The sequence below is a fragment of the Gallinula chloropus genome, assembly GCF_964237585.1.
Source record: "Gallinula chloropus genome assembly, chromosome: Z".
Lineage (NCBI taxonomy): Eukaryota > Metazoa > Chordata > Aves > Gruiformes > Rallidae > Gallinula > Gallinula chloropus.
Window position 1 is genome coordinate 23,301,216 of NC_140089.1, and position 18,600 is coordinate 23,319,815.

Sequence of the window (18,600 nt, forward strand, 5' to 3'; positions counted from 1 at the left end):
TGATTGTCCTGCTGCACTGGTGTGGCCTCACCTTGAGTGCTGTGTGGAGTTTTGGACACCGCAGTACAAGAGGGACATGAAAATACTGGAGAGTGTACAGAGGAGGGCAATAAGGATGGGGAAGGGTTTGGAGAGGAGGTCTTATGAGGACAGACTGAAATCCCTTGGTTTGTTCAACCTGGAGAAAAGGAGACTGAGGGGGGAGACTTCATCACAGTCTGTGGCTTCCTGATGATGGGGTGTGAAGCAGCAGGCGCCAATCTCCTGTCTTTGGTGACCATGGAAAGAACTGGGGCAAAGGCATGAAGCTGTGGCAGAAAAGGTTTAGGTTGAACATTAGGAAGAGGTTCTTCACCGAAAGTGCCTTCGGGCACTGGAACAGGCTTGCCAGAGAAGGGGTCACAGCACTGAGCTTGGCTGAGTTCAAGAAACGACTGGATGACACAGTCACAAGCTCTGATTTGACTGGTCCTGTGTGGAGCCAGGAGTTGGACTTGATGAACCTTATGGGTCCCTTCCAACTCAGGATATTCTATGAAATACAGATTCATGTATCTCATAATACCATTCTTTGTCTTGTACTATAAAATATTATAGAAAGCAAGATGATCCAAAATAATTATGTTAAATGCTCTGCCATTGTCTTGGCAATGTCCTTTTCCCTTCGACACTGGAAGGGAAAGGTCACAGCACTAGTCACCGATTAGGCTGATATATGTAAAATGTACCTCTGGCCAATAACATATTCTCAGCTATTCTGCTTTCCTTGGCAGACTTAGTTCATATTTTTTTAATTTTTGTTCTGTGGTCACTGCTGGAAAACCTTGAGGGCAGCAAGACGATAGTGGACTGTTGCTTAAGGGATGATGGATATTTCAGCTAGCCAGAAAACCATGGACCTCAGTGCTATTAGTGCTGTGCATCCCTTTGCTGTGGTGCTCCAGTCAAACCCCCTGAACAGTTTTGGCATGCTGATCCATATAAATCCATCCAGAAGCTGTTGGAGTTATGGAGACTCACTTTTAAAAGCTACACATATGATACAGTGCTTAGTACTCAGCCCTGCTGCTTCCTCTGCATATGTCAGATTCCATTGCCATGGAAGATAGAGTTGTGGCATTCATTGCAGTTCCTGTTTTCCAGTGCCTTACACTTTTGCTGCCAGCTGTGTTTTTCTGATTCTTTGGTGAAAGCTGACTGTTCATACTCAGAAATGGAGCAAGTCAATTATTATCTAAATCAAATCACTGAGCAGCTATCGTTGACATCCAAAACTGATCCACTTTTTCATCATGCTTTTGCCTGAGATTGGAGTGTAACAATTGCCTATAACATCCATTTTAGAGAAGCATCTGACTACTCTGGATAAGTTTCTGCTCTTTTGTCATAAAGAATCATCTGACTTCAGCTCACGCATTTGTTTGTCAGCTAACAGTTATGCCCCATTTTCAGGAACATTAAGAACAGTCACAAATGGAAGTCTGAGGAGGCTATAGAAAGATGAAGGAATGGAGTGTATTTATATTTTCCCTGACCAGCATAAAATTGGAATTGCTGCAAGTCAGCACTTTAAACAAAGCACCCTCTTTGGAATGGTGATGTGTTCAGCAGCAGCTCAGGAAAGGTGCAAGTGAAAATGTACCAGATGGTAGTAGCTGCTGAATACTGAATTCTTACTTCATTGTATGCATATGAATTCACAGGTCATTTTATCATTTTATAAATAATAGAGGAAATTATTTATGTCTCCCTACAGAACACATTAGGAATATGGAATAGTTATTACATCATCTGATTTTTGGAGTGCTAAGTACTTTATAAAAACAAACAAATGTCTGTGGGAGACCCCTACTTTACACAGGCCCTTTTAAAAATTTTCCCATTTGCTTTTACAGGAACATAGATTTTAATTTTTTTAAAAAAGAAAACAGGAAATTTTATTGTCTTTAAAATGACAAGCATAAGAAGTGTGGGCAGGAAGAGAAGACTTAGTTCTCTCTGTTAAGGCTATGATGTGCATATGATTATGTGGATAGGATGCTACTAATGTGTCATGCATGCCTTGTGGGAAGGCAGTACAGATTCATGAATGTAATATCTAGGCAAGATATATGGTCCAAAGTCAAATCTGTCGTGTCTGTGCTTTACTCCCTTATTCAATGGAATACAAAGAACATATGCCTTTGTTTCTTCTTGCCAAATGCAAGCACCCAAACAAAGGCCCAGGAGAGCCCTGGCATGTGGCCATTGTCCATCCTGGGACAAAAGCAAAAAACCTCTGGCCACCTGATGGTTGACATACCTGAATTTCTTCCCATCCAGGTCTTCTCAGATGCTTGCAAGGTGCACCCTGGGTATGGGCAGAACTCTGCTTCACATCATTCGCCCCACCTTCTGCTCCACTCACAGTTCTGCACTAAGATGCTCTCCTCCTGTGCCATTTGCAGTTTCAGAGGGAGTAGAGAACTACCTAACACTTGGATCTGCTGTGGTCACACCAGGAGCCTGCAGCAGGGGGTGGTGGGGAGGGAGCCCTGCAGGCTGTCCCAGTTGTGCCCACCACATGGCCACCAAGGGTAGGGACAGGCCCTGGCTCTGGGCACAGGAACCTTTTTCCCATGTGCTCTTCCACTGCAACATAGAGTCCTGCAACCCCCATGTTACAGTGCCACCATCTGGCAGTGCCATGCCACCATGCCTGAGCAGCATGAAAGGGGCAGCCTGCTGTACCCACTGTTAGCCTGTCAGGATGCGCCATTGGGACAGAGCTGGCAGGGGGCTGCCCCACAGCATGGCAGAGGATGTATTTGAGGGGTCAGTGGGGATGAGGGAAGACTCAAGGCTGGACAAGGCTACTGTAAGTTCTCTTTCTCAGTTTTAGCTCCTGGCTGGGCCACATTCAAAGCTGTGGCTGATGGATGGAAGTCCTTGTTCATCTTTCCTTCAGGGACTGGAGACAATCATTTGCATGATGTATCAGGGCATGGGCAGAGCCCTGCATCACATAATGTATTTGCCCTTCTTCAGCTCCACACTCCCAGCCCTGCCCTGAGATGCTCCTCTCCTCTGCTACTCACAGCTACAAAGAAGTAGAGAGGGAAAGAGGGGAAAAAGAAGGTGGCCTCCACATGAATCTCTAACCTGGACAACTCAAGTTGGTGTTTGTGCCATGGGGACACAGGGGATCCATCACAGAAATGAGCCTGACATTGCAATTGCAGCTCAGTGCAAGACAGCAGTTGGCAAAGGGTCCAGCCTGCCTTCTCAGGACAGCTTTTCTTGCCAAGCAGCAAGGTCTCAGCTGGCTCCATAGCATGAAGCTTCAATGAAGTGGCACAGGCTGTCTTTACCACCAATTCTGGGTCCTGGAACACCTGGAGTCCTGGGTTGGAGAACCACAACTGAGGGAGTAATAGGCTGCTAGTTGGTTTTGCATTTGTACAGCTTTTACTGGTGCAGCTGAATGCACATAAGTCTGCGGGGCCAAATGAGATTCAGTCCAGGGCACTGAGTGGCCAATATTATTGGAACTCCTCTCTCAGTTATCAATAGTTGTGGGAATCTGGAGAGGTCCCACTTGACTGGAAGCTAGTAAAAGTTATTCCAATTTTCAAGAATGGCCAGAAAGAAGACCCTAATAATTATAGGCCTCTCCGTCTTACCTCAGTGCCTGGTAAAATTATGAAGATTATCATAGGAGTTACTGAAAAGGACCTGAAAGTCAATACAGTCATCATTCAAAGCCAACATAGGTTCATGAAAGGAGATTCATGCCTTACTAATTTAATGTCCTTTGATGATAAAGTTACCTGCCTAGTGGACAAAGGGAAGGTAGTAGATGTGGATTGGTTGTATGTTATAGTATAGTATAGTATAGTATAGTATAGTATAGTATAGTATAGTATAGTATAGTGTAGTATAGTATAGTATAATATAGTATAGTATAGTATAGTATAGTATAGTATAGTATAGTATAGTATAGTATAGTATAGTATAGTATAGTATAGTATAGTATAGTATAGTATAGTATAGTATCTCATCTCATCATCTTATATTATAATTTTAGCAAAGGTTTTGATACTGCCTCTCATGGTATCCTTCTAGATAAAATGTTCAGTGTGCAGCTAGACATGTACACATCATGATGGGTGAACAGTGGCTGAGGAATGGTGCTTTAGAGAGTTCTTGTATTTGGGGTAACATTTAGCGAGTGGCCAGTCACTAGTGATGTTCCTCTGGGCTCAATTTTAGGGCCAATTCTCTTCACAGAATCACAGAACCACTGGATTGGAAAACACCTTTGAGATCATCGAGTCCAACCATACAAGCTTCAGTGATTTTCTTAATGACTTGGACATGGGAGTTGAGTGCATATTAAATAAGCTTGCCAACAATACTAAACTAGGAGGAACCATTGATTCCCCCTCTTTCAGAGAGATCTTGTTAGATCAGAGTGGTAGAAAATCACCAACCGTTTAAAATCTATGGATAAATGCCTGATTCTACACCTGGGATAGTGTAATTCTGGATATACATCTACACAAGTGGCTTAAGTGTGCTCAACCTTATTAAACAAAAAAAATGGTCTTAATCCTTAAAGCTGGTTTCAAATTAGAGATTGGCACTGGAATCATATATTCCTTGTGCTTTCTGAAGTTATTTTTTTTTGCCAAGTCTGTGGTGAAAAGATAATAAACTAATCTTCAGTAGCTAATGGGTTGAAAGTAGGCTTTGATGTTTTTGAGGAGGAGTTTGTGTGTGTATGTTTACAAGTCCTTTTTCATGCAGCCACAGCACATTCCATTTTGCAATTTTAGGTATCATATTAGAAAGCAACTGTGTGTAACATTCTGATTGAAAGTGGGACACTGATTTATTATTTTTTGGTCAAATCAGATGCAGGTGGAGATTTGAGCTGGAACAATTGAGAACTTTTTAGAGAGAAAGAGATCTGTAGTAGTAGGGACATTAAAATAAGACATCAATTCTGGTTGAATATGATGAGATAGTTGATGATATGGTTCAGTGTGCCTTAAGCTCTCCTGCATTATGGGGTTTTGCTGTAGACTTGGGATCTGAAAAGCCTCTACTGGAGATGCAGTCTTCTAAGAATCTGATGGTTTATCACTGATTCTGAACATACTTATTCTAAGCATTTGTTCAGTTGCTATTCTGCTCACAGGGATATGAATCTGTGATTTTAAGTTTAAGAGAAATTGAGAAACATGGGTAACAGTCCTTTGGGTACTAAGCTGTTTTCATTCATCGTTGCATTTGAATGGGAATTCTTATTTATTCCACATTCTGAAACATAATAAGTAGTTCAAAACTGCAACCAACCTCTTCTTTTTTGTTTGGTGGTTTGGATTTTTTTCCCCAAAAAATTGTAGGAGTGCTGGCAGGCACCTGGTGACATTGTCAGGGACTGGTAGCTCTGTTGCTTGTGATGCAGTCAGGATTGGACACTCAACTCACAAGCATGCACGCCCCTTCATTTCTTGTTAGAAAGTACAATTACAGAAAGATGCCAGACATAGTGGTAGAGCTTTAGGTCATGTCCACATTGCAAAACCACACCAAGGCCACATGTGACTTTGACCATGCCAAGCATGTATTTGTGTAAGCTCTGCTGGAATGGTAGTGCTGACAGGTGCTGAGCAGCTCAGGAGTGAAAACTATGGAAGAAGCAGATTCTTCCATTTTTCTTTTTTCTTTCATGAGACAATTTGACTTGGAAAAATTACTGGAAAGCACAAACCTTGCACATATTGTTTGAAGTGTTTGATATGAATCTTTATCTTGGAAATGAAGCTGGCAAGGGACATAAAGGATAATAAAAAGGGGTTTTTTAGATACATGAATAGTAAGAGGATGACCAGGGATAATGTGGGTCCCTTGCTGAATGAGGCGGGTGTCCTGCTAACGGGGGATGCAGAGAAGGTGGAGATACTGAATGCTGCCTTTGCTTCGGTCTTCACTTCAAAGGCCCCCCGGGAGCCACAGACACTGGATGAAAGTAGGAGTGTTTGGGAAATGAAGAATTTGCCTCAGGTTGAGGTAGGGGAGGTCCAGGAGCAGCTCAAAGGGATTAATGCACACAAATCCATTGGCCCAGATGGGTTACATCCACGTGTGCTGAGGGAGCTGGCGGAGGTGATTGCTGAGCCGCTCTCTATCATCTTCAACAGGTCTTGGAGGACAGGAGAAGTGCCTGAAGACTGGAGGATAGCCAATGTCACTCCAGTCTGTAAAAAGGGCAAGGAGGAGGAACCTAGTAACTATAGGCCAGTCAGCCTCACCTCTGTCCCCGGAAAAGTGACGGAACAGCTTGTTCTGGATGCCATCTCCAAGCAATTGGAATAGAAGAAGGTCATGAGGAATAGTCAGCATGGATTCACCAAGGGGAAATTGTGCTCGACCAATCTCACAGCCTTCTACGATCTCATGACAGGCTGGGTAGATGGAGGGAGAGCAGTGGATGTCATCTACCTCGACTCCAGCAAGGCCTTTGATACTGTCTCCCATGACATCCTGATAGCAAAGCTGAGAGAGCATGGGATAGATGAGTATACAGTGAACTGGGTGGAGAATTGGCTGTCAGACTCTGCTCAGAGGGTGGTGATCAGTGGAGCAGAGTCTGACTGGAGACCTGTGACTAGCGGTGTTCCCCAGGGCTCGGTGTTGGGTCTAGTTCTGTTTAATATCTTCATTGACGACCTTGATGAGGGAATAGCATCCACCCTCAGCAAGTACACTGATGATACAAAGCTGGAAGGAGTGGCTGACATGCAGGAACACTGCGCTGCCATCCAGAGAGACCTGGACAGGCTGGAGAGTTGGGCAGTAAGAAACTGGATGAGGTTCAATAAAAGCAAGTGTAGAGTTTTGCACCTGGGAAGGAACAACCGTTTGTATCAGTAGAGGCTGGGCGATGACCTGCTGGAGAAGAGCTCAGTAGAGAAGGACCTGGGGGTCCTGGTTGATGACAGGTTGACCATGAGCCAGCAGTGTGCCCTAGTGGCTAAGAGAGCCAATGGGATCCTGGGGTGCATCCGGAAGAGTGTGGCCAGAAGGTCAAAGGAGGTGATCCTCCCCCTCTACTCTGCTCTGGTCAGGCCCCACCTGGACTATTGTGTCCAGTTCTGGCTTCTTTGGTACAAAAAGGACAGGGATCTCCTGGAGAGAGTCCAAAGAAGGGCCACGAAGATGATTAAGGGCCTGGAGCATCTCCCCTATGAGGAAAGGCTGAGTAAGTTGGGACTCTTCAAGCCTTGAGAAGAGAAGACTAAGGGGGGACCTAATCAAAGTTTATAATTATCTGAAGCATGGGATGCGGGGGGAATCAGCCAGCCCCTTTTCAGTGGTCTGTGGGGATAGGACAAGGGGCAATGGCTGCGAGTTGGAGCACAGGAAGTTCCGCACCAACATGCGGAAGAACTTTTTCCCAGTGAGGGTGACAGAGCCCTGGGACAGGCTGCCCAGGGAGGAGGTGGAGTCTCCTTCTCTGGAGATATTCAAGATCCGCCTGGACGCCTATCTGAGTGATATGTCCTAGGGAGCCTGCTTTGGCAGGGGGGTTGGACCCGATGATCTCTCGAGGTCCCTTCCAACCCCTACAATTCTGTGATTCTATGATTTTCTTTCATATGCTTGTTTGGAAATACAATTTTTCTTGCAATCTGTTATTTGACATAATGGTCTGATCTTACTCCCAAGCTCAGGGAATGTAGGGTGGATCAGAGTGAGTCTATGTGAGTGGAAACTTCAGTAAGAGACAATAACTGAGCCTGACCTTTGTATGTTTGTTGAGGTGCTCTCATTGCAGTTTATGTAATTTCTAGGTGCAGTGTGAAAGGGGTGATATCTGTTAGCTAATATCTGTTTAGCTTGGGCAAGGACTTGTAGGCTGAGGTTTACCTTAGACTACCAAAAACATCATGAACCAATATTGGAAAGGACTGAATGGAAAAGTTTTCATCATGTGACTTCCTTTAAGTCTTAATTCAGTTATGGTCTTCCTTATCCAACAGAATAAATTACCAAATTTAAGTTTCTGCTTGTATTGAAATTTAATGTAAAAGTATAGTTCCTTATCACAAAATCATTTCTTTTGTTATGGATCAGGTGATGTTGACATTGAAATGGAAAAAACCCCAACTTTGTCTCCTAGCCTAAGAAATGTTTTGTGCTCATTTCTGACTTGCCTAATTTTTTGGTAATGGAGTCTTACTTTGATGTGTTTAACAGATTGACATAGTAAGTGTAAGTAATTGTACACAATATAAACCTGGAGGATTTTCTGTTCCAATAACAAAATTTCTTGAAATTTTTGAAGCTTGCTGGTCAAGCCTACTATTTTCCTGAATGTTACTATTTTTGTGAAAATTTCAGAGTTTCCCAAATCTTATTATTTGAAGTGTACTATATCACTCTTCTCATAGACTGGTAAAAATAAACCTAGCAAGTCTTATTGCTTAGATTATGTCTGTCAGTTTATCAAATCATACAAGCCTGGACACAGCACAGACATTTTATGCATACCCAATTGACAATCTGCTAGCCAGTTATCATGAGCTTTTAACAGGGTAGTATACTTCTGCACAGAAAGGAAATTTAATACATAGATCCTGACATTTCTTACAACTTATTGCATCTGGTACTTTGTGTGTGTGTGTATAATATCTGTATACTTTCTGCCTTCCTTAGGGAATTAAGATTTAAAAGTTTGCTTTGTCACATATTACAGGAAAACACACATCATTCGTGTGTGAGGAAACCTTTTGTGTTCAAAGGCTTTATTAATCACAGACATCTCTCAGCAGTTTGAAAACTGAAGGATTTATGAGACTCATTCTTTAAGAATGGTTGGAAATTATTACCGCATGTTTATCTAAAATAACCTGGTATTTCCCTGGTTTTGTTTGCTTACAAGTTTAATGGACTTGCTTGTAGAAAGGCTTTGGATCTGCTGTGCTGAAAATATGGCTCTAATCTTTCAACCCTTGTTCATGTGAAAAACTTGTTGAGGTGATTAGTTTGTGGGAGCAGAGGTTGCCACATCTCGTCTGATCTGATCTGATCTGGGCTGCAGCTTTTTTTTTTCCTTCCAGCTATGTGTTTTGATCAAATGAAGCCATGCAAACAACGGTAACATGCTGTAGAGAAGCGTATGTCTCAATATTTCTATCATCTTGTATCATGTGCCAGAGAGACAGCTGTTTTCTCCCCTACTATGAAGACATAGATGCATATTAAACTGTGGTTTCTGGCTGCCTTTCAGAACAATAAGAAACTACACACCTGTCAGCTCTTGGCAAGCAGGAATAGTAAAATCACTAACTTTGTTTCCACAGCATTCTCTCACTGACAAACACACCATTGGCTTCATTTTTCTCTCCATCACTTCTCAAAAGGCTTAAATTTCTCCCTAGAGGCATAGGAGAATTAAGCAGTTTTACTACTGCTTCTCATAAACGGCTCACTTTTTAGAAAGGGTACATTTCCATGCTAGGCTTGCTTTATTACTACTTTTCTTCTGGAACTTTTTTTTTTTCCAATCAGTGTTTTGCATCTGTAAGCCTTTGTGCTATATAGCACCCTGCTTTCCTAAGGCAATCCAAAAGCCCTGCAAGCTAATGGCTCATTTAGTGATCAATTTGTCAAATAATATTCACAGATGTTTTTCTGGTATTGCAGTACAGGTAGTACCCATGTGAGTGATTCCTTCCCGAGGTGGCTAGGTACAGGATTTGTTTTGTACAGTGAAGTGCCAAATTCTCTATCAGCCAAATTTCTTTCCTGCCTGTCAAGCTTTTAATTACGGCATTCAGTTTTAAAAATGGAATATGAAGAAACATAGGAAAAAAATTCTGTTCTTAAGTACAGGTTCTTAAGGAGCTGGAGTAGATCCCTACAGTAGACTTAAAGGCTGATTTTTCAATCTTGTCTCTGTCTCCAGCTTTTGTGGTCTTAGCTAAATGATTAAAATGGTAAAAATGCTATTAGTCTCTTTACTGTGCTTTCATTCTTTTTCCTTTAATTTCCCCACTCAGTTTATTAAAGATGAAGCCAAACTGAAGAGAGATGGTATAAGACAATTTACAAAATAATTGAAAACTTCCCCATGTCATTCCTGCCCCCCACTCCCCCTCTCTTCCCAGTTTTTACACCTCCCTCCCACTGCCGACCAAGTTAAAAGCACAAACCAGGAATTCCTCAGAAAGTCTTTTACAAGGAATGTTGAAAACTTTGAAGACATTAATCTGAAATGATCTGTCAAAGATCCAGAAGAATGGAATCTAACTGAACTTTAACTACTTTATCCTACTTAAGCCGGAACAGAACTGCTGAGCTGAGCAATTTAAGATTCCCACAGCTGCACTAGCTATGTTTTCGTTCATGGTACTAAATTGTTTCCATTAGCCTGAAAAGGGTTATAAAACCTACAATCAATTTAGTTTCTGGGGCATTGTGTTTTGAATACCGTTTAATAGGGTGTGACAAAAACACATAATTTCTCCACATGTTCTTACATTGCAAGCAGATTTTGCTTGGTACTAGACAGTGCACCAAATGTTCCGGACAGAGAAATGTTCAGCAGAGAAAGCAATGGAATTGGAAATAAAGGAACAGTATCAGACAGCTAGTTTGCCCAGGGCATGACAAGAATCTTAAGTGCAAGAGATGAGCACAAAGGAATAATAGGATTTTTTATCATTCATTTGCTCATCAGCTCCACATTTGCTATGGATAGAAATCATTAGATTTGTTTAATGTAGAAGAAAAGAATAGATTCAAAAACTGGGAACATTAGTGAACCCGATTGGACAGGAATATATTTAATGGTAATATTAATAATCAGAGATGGATGAATATGATGAACAGCTGTGGGCAGAAGGAGGAGGGTTCTTGCTTTCTTACAATGAACTCAATGACTTGGATTGCTCTCTCATCCTAATACACCCACAGCATTTTTGTTACATTAATAACCACATTTATTTTAATAAGTCTTCTTGATAAAGGAGGATAGATTGATTTACTTACCTTTACTAATGCTCCTAATCTGTTTATATACCATAGCTTTTTACAGTCTAAGCACTTAGCATGTGTTTTGTGTTCACAATGTAACTTAAATCAGCTTATTGCATAGGAAAACGAGACTTTAATAAGAAATTGCGAGTAAACATGTTCAAGTCAGTCATACAATAAGGCATTTCTGAATGCTGATGTGGTAAAAACCACAGTGTCCCATGACAGCATGCCTAACTGTGTTTTAGTGGTTTTGTAATTGTGAAATTGTGCACTGAGGTAAGCTGCAAAGCATGTGAACGTTGACCATCAAAAAGAGACTTAATTCTATTTCTGACATTGGATGAGTTTAATTGTCTTTCCTAGGTGTTTTATTGAGTTTTAATTTCAACTCAATACTTCTTAAGTGGAAGCAAAACAATATCTGACAAATTTTAACTTTGTCAGATATTTTTACTAGAAATACATTACAATGTTAACAAGCCAGCTCCTCACCAACCACTGCTGTAGGGTAAGGAATGAAGCAATGATCAGGGTGAAATTGGATCATGTCAGTTGTAGTGTACTGATTTCAAGGTCTGCTTGCAGAGATCTTTAAATTGAGAAATTTTACAGGTTGAGTTTTTAAGCAGAAAAAATTAGCTACTTCTAAAGGAAGATGACAGATTTCTGTTTCTTTTCAATAGCACGTGCTGTGGTTAAGTGCTATCTAGCAATAGGTAATATCACTAGTATTTTGCAATATGAAGATAATATAGACTAATGCTTTACTTGATATGAAAAAGTAGAAAAATGTAAACCTGACTGCTAATTAATGCATAATCTTTTAATGCAACAGTACTTAAAGACACCAAAACATCGGTTCCAAAAGTTCAGCTCAGTGGCCTATCTGAATCTAGCTGTAGCGAAGCAGAGCAAAATCATAGAAAAATAGAGCTTTAGGGGAATTAGAGAAACTGTGTAAGCCATCCTTTCTACCCAAAGCTGAACAAAGTATCTGTTATACCTAGGGTTGTTTCCTTCACCTGTTCTTACACATTTCCAACAGCAGAAATTTAGCAACCTGATTCATCTATTCCAGTTCTTCTCTGTTCTTTCCATTGGAGAAGTTTTCTTCATATCTAACTTAATATCCTCTCCTACCATTTAAACCTATGTTTTGTCTCAGGATTTACAAATCACAGAACAATTGGAGCTGGAAGGTACCTTTGAAATCATCTAATCCAAACCCCTTCTACAGCAGGATCACCCAGAGCAGATTGCACAGGACTGTGTCCAGACAGATTTGAGTACCTCCAGAGAATGAAACTGTGACCTCTCTGGGCTGCCTTTTTCAGTGCTCTCTCACCCTCAAAGTAAGGGAGTATTTCCTCATATCCCGATGGAACCTGCTGTTCCAATTTGTGTCCATTGCTCCCTGTCCTATTTTTGGGGAGAGGTGATATGGAGAACTATTTCCTTTCTTTGCAGTTGCCTTTTGCAGGAAAAGCCTCATCACATTTCTTCTGTGCTTTCCTCTCATCACAATCCTCAATCCCATTGTTTTATTTTAGAATCACAAAAGCATGTTGGTTGGAAAAGACTTTTAAGATTACCAAGTCCAACTTAAACCTGACACTGCCAACTCCACCATTAAACCATAATGCCTCCAGGGATACCCTTTCAGTGAAGAATTTTTTCCAAATATCTAATCTAAACTGTCCATCTGCAACTTGAGGCCAGTTCCTCTTGTCCTATCAGTTGTTACTTGAGAGGAGACCAACATCCACCTGGGTTCGGCTACAATAGAATTTTCACCAGAGTGAAGGAGATGCAGCCATGACAGGTGACCCAAACTAACTAATGGGGGTATTCCATAACATATGACATCATGTTTAGCATACAAGGGGGCTAGTCAGGGAAGAGGCAGCCCAGATTCTGGATGTGCTTCTTGGGGCCTGAGCTGTATGGTTCGAGTTGTCTGGTTGTTGTGTGAGAAACTATTGTGTATCACTAGTTTTTTATATTCTGCTCTAAGTCCTGCTGCTGTATTTCCCACTGTCTGTGCTGTCCCAGTAAACCATCCTTATCCCAATCCATGAGTTTTGCCTTCACTTCCCACTCTCCTCCCCATCCTGCTGAGGGCTGGAGGGGTGAGTGAGCAGCCACACGGTGCTCAGCTGCTGGTTGATGCTATACAACAGTCCTGGTGAGTGGGTGAGTGAGTGGCTGTGTATAGATTGGTTACTGCCTAGGGTTAAACCATGAGCAGTTCTTTTCCCACCCAGTGCTGGGTTTGAAGAGTTCAATGTAACGTAAGGTTTGATTGGAATGTGTTAGATTGAATCTATAGCTGCTACTGCTGTTTAGCTGTTAATTGACAGGCTCATGTGCTTGCCATGGGGCTTTCTTGCCTTACTGTATAGTACAGTCTAGTGCTTATTAGTGGCTGCTTTTTGCTTTCCTGCTTGTTGTAGTGCTGTACTGCTTATCATTTTACTGTACTATGCCTGGCAACATTTTGATAACAGCAATGGTGATACGCCTGGGCTGGCAGATGGTCAAGGCATCACTGCTGTTTATGTGCTGCTGTACTGGGTGGTTTGGAATGCCAGTGCAGACTTAAGTCAAAGGAACTGTGACCTGTTCATGCATCCACATAGGAGCTGTACAACTCAAAACATCCATGACTGTGAATAAATACACATCAGAACACGTACAATTTGAAGTGGCTGTGGCTGTGGTTATGTCTACTATAGGCCAGCAGGAGCACATCTGAAGAAACTGCAGACCAAGGATGAGCCCATGCTGGAGAAGGTATACCTCAAAGCATGTGTGACTGTGGATAAGTCCATGCCGCAGCAGGTGCACCTAAAATTACCAGTGACCATGTGTGAAGTCATTTTGGAGTACCTCAAAGTATATGTTCACCAATAAGCTCATGACTGAGCAAGTACACCCCTGGAGAGATTGCAGCCATAGGTAAGACCATGTTGGAATAGGTTTACTTCCGAAGGGTCCTCGGCTATGGTTAAGGCCGTGCTGGAGAAGACATGCCTCTCAAGGCTTGGAGCCAATGGAGAAGACCACGCTGGAACAGGTGCACCTTAAAGCAACTGTGGCTGTGGATAAGTCTATGCTGCAACAGATATACTACTGAAGAGACTGTGACTCATAGACAAGACTCCACTTGGAGCAGGGACACCCCTAAGAGACTGAAGTCTGGATAAGTTCAAACTGGAGCAGGGGCAAGGGGATGAGTTCTCCACAATATTAAACTCAGTGGTCTGTTCCAAAGGCAACAGGGGTGGAACCGAAAGGAATGATATCTGTATGTCATATCAGAGGATGGGAAGTGGGGTGGTGGTTAATGAGGATGCATTGGATAGTGTGGTACCTGAGCATGAAGTAAGTGGTATGAAATACAGGGTGGACAATGTGCTGATTTTGGCTGTGATAGAGTAATATTATTCGCAGTAGCTAGTTTTTGGATTGTGCTAAAAACTGTGTTGATAATACAGAGATGCTGAGCAGTGCTTGCACAGAGACAAGGTCTTTTCTGCTTCTCACACCACCCCAAACACTGAGTAGACTGGGGGTACACATGAAGCTGTAAGGCCACTCAGACAGAACAGCTGACCCCAACTGACCACAGGAATATTCCATAGCATAGGATGTCATGTTTGGCATACAAGGCTACAGGGGAGAAGGGGGAGAAGGGGATGTTCAGACTGATGTTGTTTATCTTCCCAAGTAATCATTATGCACAAGGAATTAAGAGACACATGCCATACTATATGATGTTATGCTCAACATGTACAGCTGGGGGGAAGAAAAAGGAAGAGGGGGATAGGGTGATGTCATTTGTCTTCTCAAGTCAGTGCTAGGTACAATGAAGTCCTGCCTTCCTGGAGAATGCTGAACACCTGCCTGTCCAGGGGAAGTGGGAATGAGTTCCTTGATTTGCTTTGCTTGCATGCATGGCTTTTGCTTTGCCTATTAAAATGTCTTTACCTCATCCCAAGAGCTTTCTTTTAGCCTTCTGATTGTCTCCCCCATTGCACTGGGGAAGGGACAGTGTGCGGGTGGCCGCACTGTGCTTAGTTGCTGTCTGGGGTTAAACCAGGACACTTAGAGAAAATGTTCAGTACTTCTAGAAGCTGATTTCAAACACTAAAATACTTCTGAAAAAACCAATAATAATCTTGGCTATCTTTGTTTTTCAGGCATCATTTCTGTGAAAGAGTTTTTAGGAAAAAACAGCTCATTGACTTTTGTGGAAAGCCTTTCAGGGTTTAGTACACCCTTAAGTGTTTTGTTATCTTTCTAGCATTGGGATCCACCTGCCGCAGTGGAGAGAGATGTGCATGTGTAGGTGTGTTGTGTGACTGTGTCATACACAAAGGATAAATAGCAGCATTTTGACTGTCATACCTATGTAATATAGTCATATAATTTCTTCTGAGCAAATTATGCAACAACTGGAGATGTAGATCCCCTAAAAGAAAGAGTGTGACTTTGGAAATGTAATGAAACTGCAGCTTGGTCCTATTTAGAATGTGGAAAGGACTTTTTTTAGGAAAGATAGTTTCTACAACATGATTGGGAATGTATCTCTGTATGCAGAATCATTGGAAAAAAACTATAATGGCTGTTGAAATGCTGAGGGGAAAAAGGGTGACTTCATAGAAGTGCGTTGGATGATACTGTTTCTAAACTGCTACATAATTTAGTTCCTACTAAACCAGTAGCAAAATACAGAGAAATGTTTGGAAGGTTTATGTGATATTCTACTCCTAAAATCACTAATGACTTCAGAAAACTTTGAATTTTGACTGAAATATAAAAACCCATTGAAATACAAATATAATAGTGTTGATGTCATATACAGTATTTCCAGGTAAGAAGTGTGTTGAATAAGAATAAAGAACTTTGTGATTCCATGGTAATGAAATAATCTAAACTAAAAAAAGGTCTGAGACAGGTGAGATCCTAGCCAAAACTGCCGCAATTCTTGTGACAACTGGTACACATGCTAGGGAAATATGACTTCCTTCATGTGAAAGAGTGAAAGAGAACAAGTGACCATTGTACCAATTACAAACTATGTGAGAAGCCAAATAATTCGAAACATGATTTTTTTTGCAGGTGAGTGCAATAAGGGGACCTGGCAGTGTAATAGCAAGAAAGCCACATAAAGTGCTCTTTGCCAGTTATGCAGTGTCCAACTTTTTCAGTGTTGAAGCAGTCCATTACAAAGGACTTGAAATGTTTTGAGCATCTTAACTGTGGGCTGCTCTGCTGTTATGGGAGTGGGTGGGAAAGAGGAGATGGGAAAGGGGAAGTGTTAAGGCTTGGGTTAACAAGAGGTGCAGAACTTGACAAACAGAGCAAATCTATTAGTAGTAGTTTAATCCTTAAAAAAAATGTTCTTTTGTTATATATGATACATGTGATTTGGACAAAAGACACATAGTTAACCTCCTGATAAGGAAGGGTTTGTGCTGATGTGTTGGGTTTTGCACTGGAGTGACTGAAGTGTTGGCATATTTGACATCCATAGGTTGGAAATGGAATAAAGACCTCTTGAAAAAAAAGGCGACATGAGATGATGGTGTGTCTAAGCCATCATGGCTGAAAGTCAGTCAAAACCTTACCAAATACATTCTAAACTATGCAGTTAAACATATTTGCTGAAGAAAGCTGACTAAAGATGGCACTAGTAGCTTATGAAGATATGGTGTGGTGGAATTTGGCTCTGATTTGTGCTGGTCACCTATATGCATTTGGTTTTGAACATGCAGTTCTCAGCTGAGTGATGCACATCTCACAAACTGCTGAACTAGCACCTGGTAGTGTCTATAAAAGGGTCCTTCTAGAGAAATGTAACAGTTATTAATTCAGTTCTACCTCAACTAAAAAAAATTACTTTTTTGTTGCCAGGAAGGAAGTGTTTGTCTGCAGGGGTGAGGTTTTCAAGACAGAAGTTGTTTTCAGTTGCCATCTTCTCTTGACTTTTTGCTACTATTTTTGGGGTGGTTTGGGGTTTTTTGCTTAGTGAGAAAAGAATATGGAATGTGTATTATTCCAGGTGAACTGCAAACATTCTTTCTTAAAATACAGTGTCTGCTATGATTTTATATGATATCCCCCAGTTGGCATAGCAGTTGGGATATGCAGTTTAGAAATCACATAGCTGGCTTTCAGATCTTAGCCTTTTGATATTATCACAAGCACTTTTGCCTTAAGGCAAAGGGAAGAAATGGTAGGTATGAAATTTATAATCACATATGTTACTTGGATATAATGTAATGTACTTTTTTTCGTCCTTGAAACTACAGATACTTTTGACTGCGTTTTACAAAATAGCTTTCAAAACATGATTATAAATCCAAGTATGCTAGCTATATGAAGAAAAGTAGGAAGTTGTATTCACCAGGCCTCCAATTATGTGCAACTGTAGTTATGTTTGCATTTTGGAAATATGGTGATCTATATGGCCCTTGCACAGACCAGCTTTGCAAAACCAGCTTCATACTTAGAGAATGAGAAACAGATTTGATAAAATGTTTAACATGTAAAGATACACATCTAATGTACTTTTCTGGCACTATGTAAATAATTATGAGAAATTTGGAAAGTTGAATGTTAGTATGTTAGTTACCAAGAAAGGAAAACCACCTTCAGGAGTTTTTCAGCTGTATAAAGTGTTAAGAGAAGATAACTGAGTTAACTCATATGTCTGCAACAACAACAATAAAACCATAAAAACCCCAAACCTCTACACAGGAAATCAATCACCCTGTACTTCTCTTAGAAAAGACAGTTTATTCAAATAGCATGTTGACTTTTTGTTGGTATCAGCTGTAGCAATGTCAAGCAGACACCACAATAGATAAGTACCTGTTTAAAATAAAAAAATCTGCTGTTGTATTAACTTTCTTTTGTTACACAGATCCTGAACCACCATGGCATAAAATGTGACAAACGTCTGTTTTCTTACAGCCTCCTCTTTATCAGGTTTATCAAAAGAGGGGTCAACTATTCAGATTATTGTAGCCTTGCCCACTCTCAATCAGTACCTTTATTAACATCTGAGTTAAGCTGAATCTTGCTATCTTCTATACTTTGTATAATGAACTCTGATCCTTATACTTTGTCATGTATATTCTTTCAGCCACTGGAATCTTGTAAGTACCTGTTTCAAAGAACAAGCTAATTGATTTGCATGATGATATTTATTCCATCTTCTTGCAATATAAGTAGCATTCTGTTTGTCTTGTACCCAGTGTAATTTGGTTTGATAAGGTTTCTTTTACATGTTATAATTTTAAACATGCTGTATGTTTTTATTTAATTTTTTTAAAATGTCTCTTCAGCCTTTAAAATAGGGAAGGTGTTAGGAAGCTTCCTTTCATAGTTCATGCACTTATCCCTTCTTTCTTTTTTCTTCATTTTGTAACTAAGTTAAACATTTATGTAGAAGGAGTCTACTATAGACCACCTGACCAGGAGGAGGAAGCTGATGAATTGTTTTTAAACAACTGGGGGAGTCTCACAATCACCAGCCCTCGTCCTTATTGGGGACTTCAA